Here is a 16139-nt window from a genome sequence, read left to right as displayed (position 1 = left end):
TTCAGGGATGCTGAGAATGTTCTAAGTAGGTATTCTCTTGGTTCCAATTGTACATATCTGCTTTGGCTCACTTGTGTTGGACTACAGAATGTGAGACAAGTGTGAGGTTCATGCCACATCATAAATCAGAGGCTTAGATGTGGCATTTCTGTCTTCAAAGTTTTGCTGGGAACCTTGTGGGAGTTTCCTGACTTGGCTGAATTGATAATGAGGACAGGGGTGGCTCGATTACAGAGGAGTGGGTTCATGATTCTGGAACTTAGGAAGGATCATAGGGCCAGGGGAAATCTGTCTAGAACAGGCAGTTGACTAGTGACATGATCTGTCTTAGGACTGACTGCAACAGGCCCTTTATTAATTAGTTGAAGGTGATATACCATTTGTCATGGTGTTCATGGGCTTCTCTGGTGTAAAGTGACCAGTCACCAACATTAGTTGACAGTAGAAGAGTTACTTTGTCTCTGCCTTTTGAAGTTATGAATGAGTTTAGAAGACAGTAACAAGCAGAAGGAAATGGCAGGAGATGGAGTTTTGAGTAGTGAAGGATGCCTCATCACACATTCCCACCCATATTTCTAGCCCCTGTTCAGCAGCTGAGGAAACATCAGTGCCTGGGCTCTCCTCCCCCATTCTCTCATGTGCCTGTCCCCTTTCCATCCTTCTGACACTCTGGTGGCCCACTGGCCTGCTTGTATTGTTCCTCTTTCAGGGCTCCCTGCTGGCCAAAGTTCATGTGCCTCAGGATGTCAGGCAAGATCCTTTGTGACCAAAGGGAGTGGTACCTTCTTCCCAGCCTCTTCTTGACATTCCCCTTTCCCTCCACGCTTGGCTCAGGCTGCCAGGGCTGGAATCCATTTGGGTATCATCTTGTTTTTCTTCTTTAGAAAAAAATAAAATAGCTTTCGTTTTTCATGTCTCATACAACACAAGCTGCCATGGAATCCACCAAGTTTCTCTTTGCACTTAATCATAACAGTAATTAACATTAAGTTTTACATTGATCAGGTGCTGGGTTGCATGCTAGGTGACTTACATGCATTTTATTTGTTTATTTAATTTGTGTATGTATTTGTGTGCATATATCTGTTCATCCCCACAGTGCATGAGTGCAGGTCAGAAGACAATTTGTGCAACTTGTGGGGGTTGGCTATCTACTTCTACCATGTGGGTCCTGAGAATCAAACTCAGGTCATGAGGCTTGATGAGTCTGCCTTTAGCTGGTGATCTATTCCTTTGGCTCACATCTTATTTTTTTTTTAATTTGCACAATAATCCTATGGAGTAGATTCATTATATTGCTGGAAAAAAATGGAAGCCCACAGAGGCTAGCCTTTTGATTCAGATTTTATAGCAAGCAAATTAGAATAGCTTCAAAGTAGTAGATGCATCTCTGTATATGATACTACCTCTGTGTTAAAGCTAGGGAAACAAACCAAGGTTTAGCTGTGTCAGCATCCAAAGAAGACAATAGTTTCTTGAGAACCCCTGTGACCCTTAATATTGGGAGTGACCATTGGAGATGGTACTGGACAGATGCACAAGTTCAAATTGGCTTCTACCCTTGACCAGAACTGGCTAGTCCAAAGTTATATATATACCTGACCACAGGGCAATCAATGTGGCATGTAACCAGTAATGTACTGCATTCTCCAAGCAAGTGTGGAGTGAGATGTAGGAACTGGAGACCGTCAGTTTTGATCTCCTGCTCTATTGATGAATCAGAGTGGGAGAGAATTAAGGCAGGCGTCCCTGTGTCCTGATCTTTCTTGCATTAGGACTTTTCTTTCTGACACTCAAATAAGAAAAGAGGGGCATAGGCTTTGAAAAGAATTAAATTCATGAGCATCACAGGGTCTCTATGATTTTGCCCACTCACCTTGGAGAAGGGAAATCCAAGGCCAGAGCAGCTGTGATTTGGCAGCTATGGATCTGGATTCAGAGATTTTGGCCTTACTCAGCCGTGGGGTGGGGGTGAGGGGTGGGGGGTTGGGGGGTGGTGGCACAGAAGGGAAGGAGGGGGAAGCTTGTATTTCACGCTTGCATCAGGCATTTGGGAAGGAACTCTATCCTTCAAAAAGATGAAGATGGATTCTGTGTTGCCTTGGTGACACAAATGAAAACGAATGCTCTACTCTGAATGTGAGTATTTCACAGTCATCACTAAGTTTTTGTCTGATTTTGCTAGAAGGGCTAGAGATGTGCATATCTGGGCTTTTAAGCAAATTCATCATGTTTCTTAAGCATTCATAACAGTTTCCCTCCCAAAAAACTGTGATGAAGAGGCGGAAAAAGGAGTCTTGGAGACGGCAATGACTTCAAGCTGAGCAGAAAAAGATTCCCTCCTTGAGTTCTTGGCTTGAACTGCACATCCACCCTGAGAAATGTACTTTGTCTGGTCACAAGTTATTTTTCTCCATCATCTTCGAGGTTGGAGCTGGCAGCTCTGTTTATTGTGCACGGAGGGATTAAGTTGCTTGTCTGTGTAGCACGATCGTCATTTGACACCAGCTCAGGAGAGCTAGGATTGCTGTTTTGATTGTGGTTACTATGGTGACCAGTGGCCCATTGGTTTGATGACCAGCAATGACTTAAGTAACTATGCCCAGGAATCCTGTCTGATGGCAGTGTTTCTTCTTCCCAGTGTTACATCATTTCTTTCGTGTTGCAGGTTACCCTGGCAGTAGCTCACGTCATGGTTCCAACATGCCCGAACATACTCGGGGAAGGGCAGGAGCGAGCAGAGAGCGTCATTCCCAGAAGTTGGAATTGGCTGTTGCTTGGCTAGGATGTCCTGTGAGGCCAAACAAACCCTGTTCCTGCCCTGACAGCATCTCCTGGGCCAAACTCACTGACCTTTGTAATTCTCCTACGCACAAGGTCTGCCCCTCTCTTATTAGAATGCAGCCTTAGGCCCTTGGAAATCTTTATGTGGTATCAACTCCTGTTCCAAACAAATGCTTGGTCCCCTAGACATTTTCCAGGGTTTGAGCCTTAGTCCCACCTAGGATCTGGTAGCCTCCTGGGGATGTCTCTTATTTCTACCTGTGCCGCATGTTACTCAGCCCTGCCTTCCAAATGTCTCTTATCCACCCCTCTGTCCTATACGGCACAGGGAATGTGTGTTTGTTCCCCTTGGGATCTTGCCCTGAACAGAGTGTCTGCTTTAGGTTCCTGTGCTTTGCTTATCCCTAGCCCAACCCTCCCAAGCATCTCTATAATCCATAGTCCCTCTATTTCCAGTCCAGAATAGTTCCTGCTTCCCACAGGCCTGGTTGGAAACTAGCTCTGGTCTTTCTGGGCCTTCTAGCAAGTGTGAGCTATAACTTGTTCATCTTTTCTGTCCCACAGCTGAAGGGGATGGATGTCAGGTCATTTTCTTGAGAGAAAACGACCTGGGCTCAGCTGTGTAAACATGCGTTTCATGGGCATTCTGGCAGTGTTTACAGAAAAAATGTATGACAGTAAGGTTCCTCCATGGGTGAGAAACCTCAGGGCAGGAATCCTGCCCTCTGTCTCGGGTTCCCAGGAGCTGGCCTCTGATTTTGGAGAAATAAGTGACTACATTATGTGCATTACATAAGGCTCCTGTGTTTCCAAGTGCAGGCTTGTACCTTCCCAAGTCTGGCCTTAAGTTGTCTCACTAGTCTCTCAACTGGCTGATAGAACAACCCAGCAGTGGGTACCTTCAGGAGAGGGTATTGTTCTTCTGCCACAGGGCCTCCCCAGACACCAGTTAGCACTCTGTCCCTCTGTCCCAGCAACAGCCAGGGATGGTCTCATTATTCACTAGTGACTTTTGATCATGAACCCTGTCTTATTCTCATGTGTTCAAAGCTCAGTCCAAACCAAACTTTTAATTCACATTTAATTCGAAGTGAGGTTCTTTCTCTCCTTAGCTTCCATCTGAGACGTAGACTGTGGCTTAGGGATTCTGTTCATGGCATTCTGGCTATATACCTCCCTGACAGGCCCAAGAACTCAGCAGCTGAGTTCCTATTGCAGTGTGCATCTAGTTCATCACATAGCGGGTTCCCACATTGCCTCCAGTCTCAAGCTCACTGTCTCTCCTTAGAAGGAGTGAGCTGGGCCACTCTGAAGGCTGTCTCTCCCAGTTCTAGCATGTGCAATCCCTTGAAATTATTTGAATATTTATTGTTTGAGAATTTTATACCTGCATATGTGTTTTGGTCAAATCTACTCCCAATCTCTCCCCTCTAGTTCCTCTTCTGTCTATCACCTGCCCATTTGCATCTCAATTTCGTGTGTGTGTGTGTGTGTGTGTGTGTGTGTATGTGTATGTGTATGTGTGTGTGTGTGTGTGTGTGTGTTTAACCACTTAGGCTGCTTGGTGCTGCCAGTATGTGCTTGGTGCTGGGCCACTTACTGGGGCATGATGAACTCATGGCAGCTGGGACTGCAAAATAGGATCTACGTAAAATTAATCTAACCCAAAGCCCAGCAGGGATCAGGGAGGGATTTGGGAAGTCTCACCCTTAGCTGGAGGAGTTACTGGCAATTTATGGCTATTTAAGGAGGGAGGGTCAGTTTTCTTCTGGGATGCGGCCCCTAGGAGGTTTCCTAATTGGTCAATGTTACTGTTATTACTCTTACTGTTGGTAGTTAACTGTGTTTTTCCTTTTTCTTTTAATTACCAGAGAGGAGATACTCAGCGATTCTTTTTTCCATGGTATTTTGTTATGTAACTCAGGATGGCCCTAAAACTCATGATTCTCCTGCCTCAGTTCCCAAGTGCTAATTTCACAAGTGAGCACTGTTACCTTCTTGTATTATTCTTACTTTAAAAGACTTTATGGTGTGAATCTGTGCCTGTAACACTTTAGGCACTCAGAAATAATTGGTTTAATTGGTGGTTAAATCTTAATGAAATTATATATATATGTGTGTGTGTGTGTTTCCTTTTATACTCATTGTGGCTGTCTTAGAACTAGCTCTATAGACCAGGCTGACCTTGAACTCACAAAAATCCTCCCGCCTCTGCCTCCCAGGTGCTGAGATTAAAGGTGGCATATTTATCTAATAATTAAATATTCATTTGGAGCTTGTGGGTAAAAACCTGTGACATTGGCACTTGACTTACTTTGGTCTGGCCAAGTGGTAGGTTCCTATCATTCATACACATTTGGAACTTCCCTCCAAGTCAATAGCAGGGCCAAGGTAGCTTCACTTGCTGTTATATGATTCTAGAAATGCAATATAACAAGGTGAGACAATAGATGGAAAACTCCAAATATTAACTGTGGAGGTAAAATAACTTACTTGTAGAACCAACAAAAATCCTCTGAAGTTTAATTAAAACTTTAAATTAAAAGTTTAATTAAGAGCCTTAATAAGTAAGTTGGTTAGGATGTCTAAGCAACATATAAGTCAGCTAGAGGCTCCAAGAAAGCATGTCACTTATAATAGCAAAAATTATAACAATAATAATATGTAATATCCAACTCTGGAAACCAAGGGTTGTCTGTAATCTTTCCGTATGAAGAAAACTATAAAGCTAACTAGAGGATCCTTGGAGTAAATGCCAAGAAAATGGAATGACAGAGATTGTTTTATTATAGAAATGTCACTTCTTGCTATGGCACGTCAGTATTTTCTTCCGAATTTAAATTTGAATAGTATTTTATGGGCATTTTGACAAAACAGTTTTACAGATCATCTAATGGGAAAAACAACAGACCAGCTAACTCCACAGAAGAAAGAGGAATGTGTGAGGAGTTTCCATAGCTGGGGTAAAAGAAATTGCCAGGCTGCAATAACTAAGAGTGTGATAGTGGCTCATGGGTAAATGGATAGTGAGTGAGGCACAACAGGAACCCAGGAAGTCACAGTAATGTTATAGTAACTTGCTTTATACCTCAGGCAGCATTGAAATCCAGAGGAGAGGGGATTTGTTAGAAACAATCTTCACATAGTTAATTATCATTTAGAAAAAGATTCTGCTCCAACTATATTTACTATACCTATATTTACCACAACTATAAAGTCTACACCCAAGTAAACTTCAGATAAATTAGTTTACTTTTAATATCAGTCATTATGCAATATCTTCTAGAAGAAAATAGAAGATACAGTCAATTGATTATAGATAGAGGAAACCTTTTTATGCAACTAAACCAATACTAAGCTATTAAAAGGTTGATGTTTTACAACTTATAAATAAAAATATATATCTTTACATAGCAAAAACATCAATGGAAGATAGCTCTATCAGTAAAGAGCTAGGCATGCCAACATGAAGACCTGAATTTGATACCCAGAACCTGGGTAATAAAAGCATATTATATCAGTGTTGATGTGGTGTAGGCAGCCAGAGTCCTGGGGCCACTCACCAGTCAGCCTAGACTACTTAGCAAGTTCCAGGCCAGTGAGAAACTGTTCCAAAGAAACGGTAGACAGTGCCAGAGGAATGGCAATCAAGGTTGCCCTCTGGCTTTCAAATATTCCCTGGATGTGCACATGTACATACATAAACACATACACATATATGTACACATGCACAACACAAACACACACATACAGAAAATCACAGAATTGGAAAGTGGTTATCTAAGCATTCAGGAAGCAGAGGCAGCAGAACCACAAATTTGAGGTCATCCTGGGCTACACTGGTGAATGAGTGTCTCAAAAATTCATCTTAATACCCAAGGGGTACTACTGCCTGGGAAAATATTCTTAATATAAAAGACTAAAGAAAAATTGAGATTTTTAATATCTAAGTACATCTTATAAATCCAAAGAAAAAAGACAAATATCACAACCAAACTGGAACACAAGGCATCAGTGAGCATGCCACACAACTACAAATAGATAACAATTGTGTGCACAGTGATTACATCACTAATACAGGAATCACTTCACCTTAGTCACTCTTGCTAGATTTTGTTGTTGTCGATGTGGTTGTAATTTGTAAACCAAAGCTGATGGCAGTCCTTACTGATACATAATTTTGTAGTAGGAGTGGAATATTCTAAGCAGTGGACCCCAACACTTGGAAATAACTACCAAATGGGGTCCTCTGGGTTGGGATGTACTAATTATTTCATACTGAAAAATTGGTGATGCTTATGTTGTCATAGTGCCCTTGGTTAACCTCTCACTTCTAGTACCTTAGGGTAGACTATGTTCCTCTGAAGGGACTGAACTAGGGAAATAGTAGGGACAACTTAGGATGTCAGCTTAGGAGGACACATTCTGTGTTTTCAGTAAGATGCTGTAAGAAGAGGATAAACCATTCTCCAGGAGTTGGCCTTCCATCCATGTGCCATAGGTATCACTGATAAGACTTAATGGATTACAAAAAGAAAATAAAAGAGACCGTGAATATGGGAGGAGCACTTGGTGGGGGGCTCTGGAAGGATGGTGATGGTTGGGATTTGGCAGCGGATGGTGGTTCTCACCAAAATACATTGTATGCAAACATGAAATTCTCAAAGAATCAGAAAAAAATTATTAAAGGAGAACAATGTAAAGTGAACAAATAAGGTCACAAATTGTTATCTGAACAAGATTGAGAAGAGGAGAGAGAGAGAGAGAGAGAGAGAGAGTTTTTTTTTTTTTGAGACATGGTTTCTCTGTGAAACAGTCCTGGCTGTCCTGGTACTCAGTCTATAGGCCAGGCTGGCCTCAAACTCACAGAGATCCACCTGCTTCTGATTCCCCAGTACTCGGATTAAAGGTGTGCACCCCTGCCCAGGTGAAGAGAAGGATCTTTTTACACTGTCATTGCCATGATCAGCACCATTTAATGAGGATTTGTGATGTAACAGTCAGTTTTCTGGTGCCCTTTACCTGTTAATGTATGAGAATTTCTCTGATTTGTTGAGAATTGTGGCTCTCACTTCTTTGTTTGAATGACCTACTACTGCTCTGTATATCTTAAAATTGCATCATTTGCATATGCTTGCTGTCTCTCTTATGGTCAGGGTTGCCATTCTTTTTAGTGCCGCTCAGGCTGTGGAGATGCTCCCATGTCTTTTTGCCCACTACACTGCACAGCAAGCCTTTGAGGGTGGACAGGGATAGGCCAGCAAGTGCTGCCTTTGGTAGAAGAAGCTTATGGATTCTGAGGTTCCGTGGCTTGCCAGTTGTCATACTACTGGAAGGCAGAACAGCAGGACTGGTGTTTGGATCTGATCCTGTTAGCCTGGCAGTAAGATCAGGGTGTCTATATTTTTATTATGAAGGTATAGAAAGACACCAGGGTACCGCAATCAGTGGTTCTTGGGGTCTGGAGACTAGCAGCCCCTGGGAATGTGTAGGAATGCAGGTTCTCAGGCCCCACCTCAGACCCTCTGAATCAGCCACTCCCGGGTAGGGCCACCTGTGTTTTAACAAGCCCTCAGTTAGCTCCTATATACATTCAAGGTTGAGAATTCCTGGCTTTGGTCATCATGAGGCATACTTCCTGCTGTTCTTTATTCACTGTGACCTTGGCATCATGTGGCAGGAATGTAGGGACACACCTGACACCCCTTTTTATGATGATCTTTCCTGCAGCTAAAGGATCTCTCTGACAGCACAGGAGTTCAGTGCCCTGAAATGTCGCAACTGTGTACACCATGCCTGAAATTAGCCAATGGAGCTAGCATCTTTCACCATAGGATTGAAGTCCAGGAATATCTTCTTACATCACCTTGGGTTTCCCCTGATTAAGAATCTTTTCCCTTCCCATGGGAGAAGAGGGAGAGATTATCTTTGACTTAAGTAAAGGTAGAACTCATAGCATGTTTTTCTCACAGATAAAAGTCACAAATAGTTGAATGGGTTTATCCATTTAAGTGGCATCTGTATACTGTTTAGACAGGGAGTGGTGTTAAAATAGAGGACACAAACAGTATGATATAGTCAATGGCAGAATTATGCCAAAGAAGTGATGCTAAGGAGGAGAGAACTGGAATCTCTCTCTCTTTCTCCCCCCAACCTCTCTCTCTCTCTCTCTCTCTCTCTCTCTCTCTCTCTCTCTCTCTCTCTCTCTGTGTGTGTGTGTGTGTGTGTGTGTGTGTGACTGTGTGTGACAGAATGAGTTATTGTCTAGGATTTCACAAAAGAAGCCATTTATTCTTTGGCTGGATTTTAAGATCAAGGAGTTCAGCGGGAGACAAGAAAGTAAAGCAAATTCCAGGCATACCATGGATATGTAAATACAAGGAGGCATGGGATAGCATGGTGTGTTTGGGGAGCTGCAGGTGGCTTGGTGTTATGAAGCCCTGAGTTTTGAGGACCAATGGTATGGGGTCAGACAAGGAATCAAGAGGCAGGTCATGGCCGTGAAATTACCCCAAGGAGTTTGCATTTGGCCATTATGCTACCGTTTCTGCAAAGTGTTCCCACCACAGACTGTGGGGCTCTGGGGTCTGTGTTAGGTTTTCTTGGGAAAATAGTGAAGTGAATGTGAAAGGCTTAACAATATTATTTCTTCAAGGACGCAGGGAGAACCAGAAAGGACATGGAAACTTCTAGATGAACTTCCTTAGGTTCTTCAAGCTGAGTGGGAATGGAATTTGGACTGTGCCTCTGAGCACAGGGAGGTTATGTAGTCATGTTCCTCTTAGGGTAAAATCCATGTTCTTACCATGGATTCCAAAGCCATAGTTCAAGTCCTGCCTGCCCTTCCGGCTGGGAGACAGCCTCAGTGGCCATGTTTGTGCTGTCTTTGCTGCCCTCTGGCCCTCCCCAGTGACCCAGCCTAGATTAGCTGCCCTCCCAGTCAGACCTCATATTGAATTATTCCCACTGCATTTCCTCCTGTCTATGCCCTAGATTTAGTGCTTTTAGGTAGCAGGGCTTTTGTCTTGTCATTTTTGACCCATTCATCTTTGTGTCATTATTTTAATGTTTGGCCCGTGAAAAATCACAAAACATATAAGAAGGAATGAATGAAATCATGATATTAATAAGGGCTGATATTTATACAGGGATTAGAGTATCACATATACTATCTCATTAAATCTTCATTTCAACCCTATAGTGGGTGATCAATATCCCTGACTTATATGCAAGAGGGCAGAGTCTCAGAGAAGTTGTGTGACTTTCCCAGAGTAGCACAGCTGAGTCACAAGAAGAGGGTGATATCTTGCTCTAACCATGTCCTTCCCTCAGCAGTCTTACTCTCTTGTCCTTGCCACCAGATTCTTGAGAACTTCCTGTGGCACCTGTTCTCTGGTCCCAACTCCTCCCAGTGTCCTTCCTTTTCTTCCCCGTCCCTTACCTCTGAAGCTTGCTTCTTTCCTGCCCTCGAGGATTCATTGCTCAGCTTTAGGAAACCCACGTGCAATGAGTGTGTTTGAGTCTATGGATACCCACACAGTTCCTGTTAGAGTTAGATACCAAAAGCCTGGGAATAGGCAGTGAAGGGGCTCTTCTGACAGATGGGGAGACTAGAAGCATTACTTTGCGTAAGAACACTGCTGTAGGCCTGCAGAGGCATGCATCTGGCCTCTCTCAGCTCCCGTGAGCTGCCCAAGAGTATGTATGGTTTCTAGGGAAAATATTAAGCTGAGCACCCCAAGAGAAAATGAAGTCATTGCTTGCCTAAGAGTGATTTATTCCTTCATTAACAACATATTTGCTATCTTTCCCAATGATAAATTAGGTCCTTGCTGCAGATGCTTTTGTTCCCAACCTGACTCCAAGGATGGGCTATGCATCTCCAACAGCCTGTCAATCTTCTTCCTGGTCCTGCTCCCCTCAAACTCATCACTCACCGATTTACCTTTGAACTTGATTCTTGGGCCATCTAATTGTCATAGGATGTGAGGCAGAACTCTAGAAAGGGTTCCTTTATGACTAGCAATTTGGCTTTTGAAGGAGGTACAATATACAAAAGAAACTATGTGAGAAAAAAAATCTAACACCTTCTTTACTAAAGTCAGGTCCAAGGTCCAGATCTGTGTTTCATAAAAACAAAACCTGAGGCCATAAACATGTCTTGCACATCTGGAATCTTGCCTGTGGCAGATGCTCTAAAAGTTGAGATGCGAAATGAAAACAAGGGAAAGAGCTCTTATTGAAAGCCTACTAAGTGTCAGGTTTTCCACACCTCACCCTGTTACAGCCACTTTGTGCGTTAGGTCACTCTCACCACCGGTGTGGGCAGCTAATCCTCGCATGAAGGGAAGCTTCCAACTCCTGCTTTCTGAACTTGAACAAGATCACCTTTGTATATTTCAAACCACTCCCAGCTAGGACCCTCAAAGGATTTACCGCGGACACCACTTTTCCCCAGGACACTGTTTGCCCAGTATTCACGAGAAAGGCTGTTTGTTCTGAGTGGGCTGACGAGTGTTCTGAGCATGGAGTTGGAGCTGGGTTTGGGATAAAGTAAATTGTGAATGCTTTGACACATAATATTGGGAGCTTTTTGAGAAGGTCCCGTCTTTACAAAGAACTTGCTGCTCTTCCAGAAGACTAGAGTTCCATTCCTAACATTCACACTGGGTGGCTCAAACAATTTGTAACTGTAGCTCTAAAAGATCTGACGCCCTCTTCTGGCCTCCAGGAGCACCTGCACCTATGTGTGTATGCACATATGCACATACATGTAAATAAAATAAATCTTTAAAATTAGTATTGAGAGGGTTCTACTTTCATTACAACTTCACAAGCATTTGATGTCCACTTTTTGTTGCTGTTAATTTTAGCCATTCTGAATTCAGTAAGATAAAATATAACATATGAGTAGAAACCTTAAAAATGAATATAGACTGGCGATTGAAAATTTAGCTATTGATTTCATTGCAACTTTTGATCCTCTTTGGATTTCTTTTCTGACTTCTGCTCTAGAAGAATAGGAACCACAATTCCTTAAAAAACAAAACAAAACAAACAAACAAAAAAACAAAACAAAACAAAACCAAAAACCTGTTCTACTATTTAGCTAAGAGAAGAAATCTTCTCCTGAAATACGTATTATATTGCCATTGGAAATCAGGGACCCTGGCTCTTATTTTCTGAACTGACTTTTTCTCTGTCTGCTTGGATCTTCCCAACAGCTTCCTCATAGGACTAGCACTCTCCTGACTGCAGTTGGCATGGCACACCCCACTGCAAAGCACAGAGGTTTGGCATTGCTATGGGCACACTGGCTGCTCATCATAGCTTTGTGATTCATTTATTTTTATTTTTTTTTCAATTTTCAGATTCCTTGTTGTTGGGACATGGGGCTGGCTCTGGCCAATGGCTGGGGCAGAGGTGACACATATCAGTACCATCTGAAGGTTTGTCACTGTTGTTCACTCAACTTCTCCCCTCTCCTCCCCTTCTCTTCCCTTCCCTGCCATCCTCTCCCTTCCCTTTTTCTCCTCTCTTTTTCTCTTGCCTTCCCCGTTCTTGATCTCTCTTTCCAATTATTTCTAACTTAGAAATAAAATTTAAATTAGCACACAAAGTATTTGTTTTCATTATATTATTCTCAAAGTGTGTTTTAGTAGAGTCTCCCCACCCGTGGAGTCTCTGAAACCCTTGCTAGCTGCCCTTGTAACCCTCCCAGTCTCCGTTCTCTTCCATGTTCCAGGTGTCCTTTTGTCCTCCTCTGTCCTCTCTTGCTTTCCTCTAGTGTTTTAGGCTTTACCCACATATACATCCACATGTGTATGCTTGCGTGCATTCATGTGTGTGACACACACACACATGCACACACACATACATGCATGCACACACACATAGATGCACACATGCATGCACACACACGTGCGCGTGCACACACACGCACGTGTATTGTAAGCTGGGATCTGTATATGAGAAAGAACATATGTTTTTTTGTCTTACTGAGCTTGGGTCTCTTCATTTTGCTTTTTATATACATCATTTTCCTGTAAACTTTTTCTTTGCATCTGAGTAAAATTGCATTCTGCACATGTACACATTTTCAGTACCTGTTCATCTGTTGATGGACAGCTAGGCTGTTCTATTTCCTTGCTGTTGTGAGTAGAGCAGCAATAAATACAGATGTACAAATATATCTGTAGTGGAATATGGAGGAAGTCTTTTGGGAGCAATGGCTGACAGTTAGGGAAGATCCTGGCCTCTTGCTCAGCAGAGGGGCTTTGATGAAGAGAGGTTTCCCAAACCCTGTGACCACCCCGTAGTATAACCCAGAGAGAAACAGAAACATCAATTGTTTTGTTACCATGATGCAATCTAGATTCTCCTGGCAGGGACAGTGACCGGCTACTGGATGGGTCCAGGCACTTCCAGTTTCTGCTCTCCCAGCAATCTATACCATAGACTTTATTCCATCTTTCCAGTGTTTTGTCATTTGTGTGGTCACAGTGTCCTTGGTCTGCTCATTTTAAGAGCTCTGTTCTCACTTCTCTATTTCCTTAAAGGTTCTTTTACTTTCTGCTGTGGTGCTGGGGCTTAATCCTAAGGCACATGCCAGGCAAGTGCTCTACCACTGAGCTATGTGTGTGCCCATTCTCCCTCTGGCCCCCTCCCCAACCCCTTCACTCTCCTCACTCCCCTCAGCAAATGCTAACCTATCTGCATAAGTGAAGTCAACTACCATGCATTCTTATAGTGAAACAGCAATATAGGTGACAGAAATTTGGGTTTGAAGATAGACAGTCTGAGGGCCCCTCTTCTGAGTTTGCCAATTTTTAGAGACATGAGCAGAAGACTAAAGTCACCCCAGTTATCATGTACGAGGGCTGTTGTCATAACAACAATCTCATTGGATGGTCTGTGGGTACAGGGTGAAATCAATGAAGACAGATACTTTTGTAAAATGCAGAGAGTCACCATCACGAAGGGAGCAAGGCATGTTAGAGGAACTCCTATCTAAAGGAAGCTTTTGCCTCAAGAATGTGTTTGTCTTGGGCTCCACCTTAAGTGACTGCTCACTCTTGGCCACAATCTGCCTTGAAATCTAGGCTCTTTCACTTTGATGTGGTAGCCTTTGTATTACCCTTTGTCCCCAAGGTTCACCACACCCTCACTCCCCACACTGGCCACCACATCTATACATGTCTCTGTCATTTCTTCCTCGTGACTCACTTTCAGCAGATTCCCGTCCTCTTGCCTGCTTCAACCTGATCACTAAAGTAGTCCTGAAGATCTCCATGAGACAGCACAACTCACACCTCCTCCCTTTTAGGGTTTTACTCTTTTTAAAAACCATCACCCCTAAGCCTTGCTTAGCTGGCATCACTCTAGTCCTTGGAATTCAACACAGCCTCCCAGTTGTCTCATTAAAGTAAGGCACATGTGCATCCTCATCTGAAATGCAATTCATGCTTGATGTGACAAAATGGCATGGGACAGGACTAGAAGCGGGAGGAAGCCATTATCAGATCACAGTCTGTAGAAGGGTTAGTATTTTTTGTATGTTCTAGTTTATTAGAATGTTATCAAACACTGCATATTCTTTCATGCCTGAAAAAAATTTTCATTCCATGAGAAAAAAGATAGATTGACTCAGGAAATCAGTGGAGTCATTGATGTCTGTGGAATAGATTGACAAATTTTGTATTATGAAACACTGCTTTTTTTGTTACAAATAATGTTATAAAAGTATATTCCTATGTATATGCCTCATACATATTTGTATTTTATGGTATTTGTGAAGGTAGTAAATTTGTAGAGATGGAATTTCTTGGATGAAATTGGTCCCTGTATTTTTAGACTTTTTAGATGAATTGTTAATTGCCTTTCAAAAAGTACGTACCTTAATTGATTTATGCGTTGAGCAGTGTGTAAGATTGCTAGCTCCACAAGCCCAGAGCATTCACTTTGATTAATAGCAAAGTTGGCCATCTCTTCCTGTGTTTGCTAACTATATTTCTTGCCTTGGAAATGAGCTCCATTTATAGCCTCTCCATTTTATAATATAAGGTGATTCATGTTCTCACTGCTTTATAAATCTTGTCAACACATTAATGCTATTTTTTTTTTACTTATCTTACAAGTTTTATTTAGCATGTCATTTGCCTTTTCTTTCCTCAGTATAAAAGATTATATTTATTCCCAGGTAGTTCCAAATAACACCCTTTCTGAGTTTTCCAACTTTGTTTTATATGAATGAGAACATGGATATATGTGTGTGTGTTTGTATATTTATGTACACACATATATATTTCTTTTTTGTTTTCTGTAAAATATTAACTCTTTGATATAACTTTAGCTTATTTTGGTTTATGATACAAGGCCAGAGTGTGACTTAATTTGATGTCACATAGTTAAACCATTAGTTCAACATAATTTCCCATGGCCTCTAACTGCTACTCTTGTCACTTAATAAATTCTTAGGTAGTTATATTTGGGGACCTTTCTGAGACACTCTTTCTGTGACTTTGATCTTGCCTTCTCTTCTGGCACTTTTACAGCAATATTTTATTTATTGTGGCTTTATAGTTCTTAAAAAAATCTAGCAGGGCAAGCTTATTCACATTCTTCTTCCTTTTTGATATTTTCTCAACAATTTTCATACACTTATTCTTCTAGCTGAACTTTACAATTGTTTTCTCAAGTTCACAGAATATCACTGTAGTTATGACCAAAAAAGTAGGAAGCCTATAAATTAATATGTAGACTTCCCACTCAGGAACATGGGGTTTCTTTCCATTTATTCAACTCTTCCTTCATTTCCCAATATAAAGTTATAAAGTGTAATGAGTGTTACTTGTTGGTAGGCATCTTAATTTTTTTGGTGCTCACTTTGAATTGGGTCTTTTGAAAATCGATTTTTTAACGTGTCAATTTTTTCCCTGTGTGTGTGTGTGTGTGTGTGTCTGTGTGTGTATATGTATGCTTGTGTGTATATATTTTCTTTGTGTGTTTGTGTGCCTTCTGTCTCTCTCTTGTGTATGTTTGTATGTGTTCTTTCTCTCTCTCCCTCGTCCCCTCCCTCTGTGTGTTTATGTTATGTGTTTCTGTGTAGGGACATGCCATGATGTACATATGGAGATCAGAGGACAATCTCAGATGGGGGTCCTTGTCTTCCACTATGTTGGAGATAGGATCTCTTCATTGCTGGCTGGTACATATGCCAGGCTGACTGGCCTGAGAGCTTCTGGGAATTCCCTTGTGCCCCGTCTCCTATCTCATTGTAGTAACGCTGAGATTACAGAACATACTGCTGTGTTGCTTCATATGGGCTTTGGGGAATTGAACTCAGATCCTCAGGC

Source organism: Phodopus roborovskii, unplaced genomic scaffold (assembly GCF_943737965.1).
Source record: "Phodopus roborovskii unplaced genomic scaffold, PHOROB, whole genome shotgun sequence".
Taxonomy (NCBI): Eukaryota; Metazoa; Chordata; class Mammalia; order Rodentia; family Cricetidae; genus Phodopus; species Phodopus roborovskii.
Note: the sequence above shows the minus strand (reverse complement) of the source record.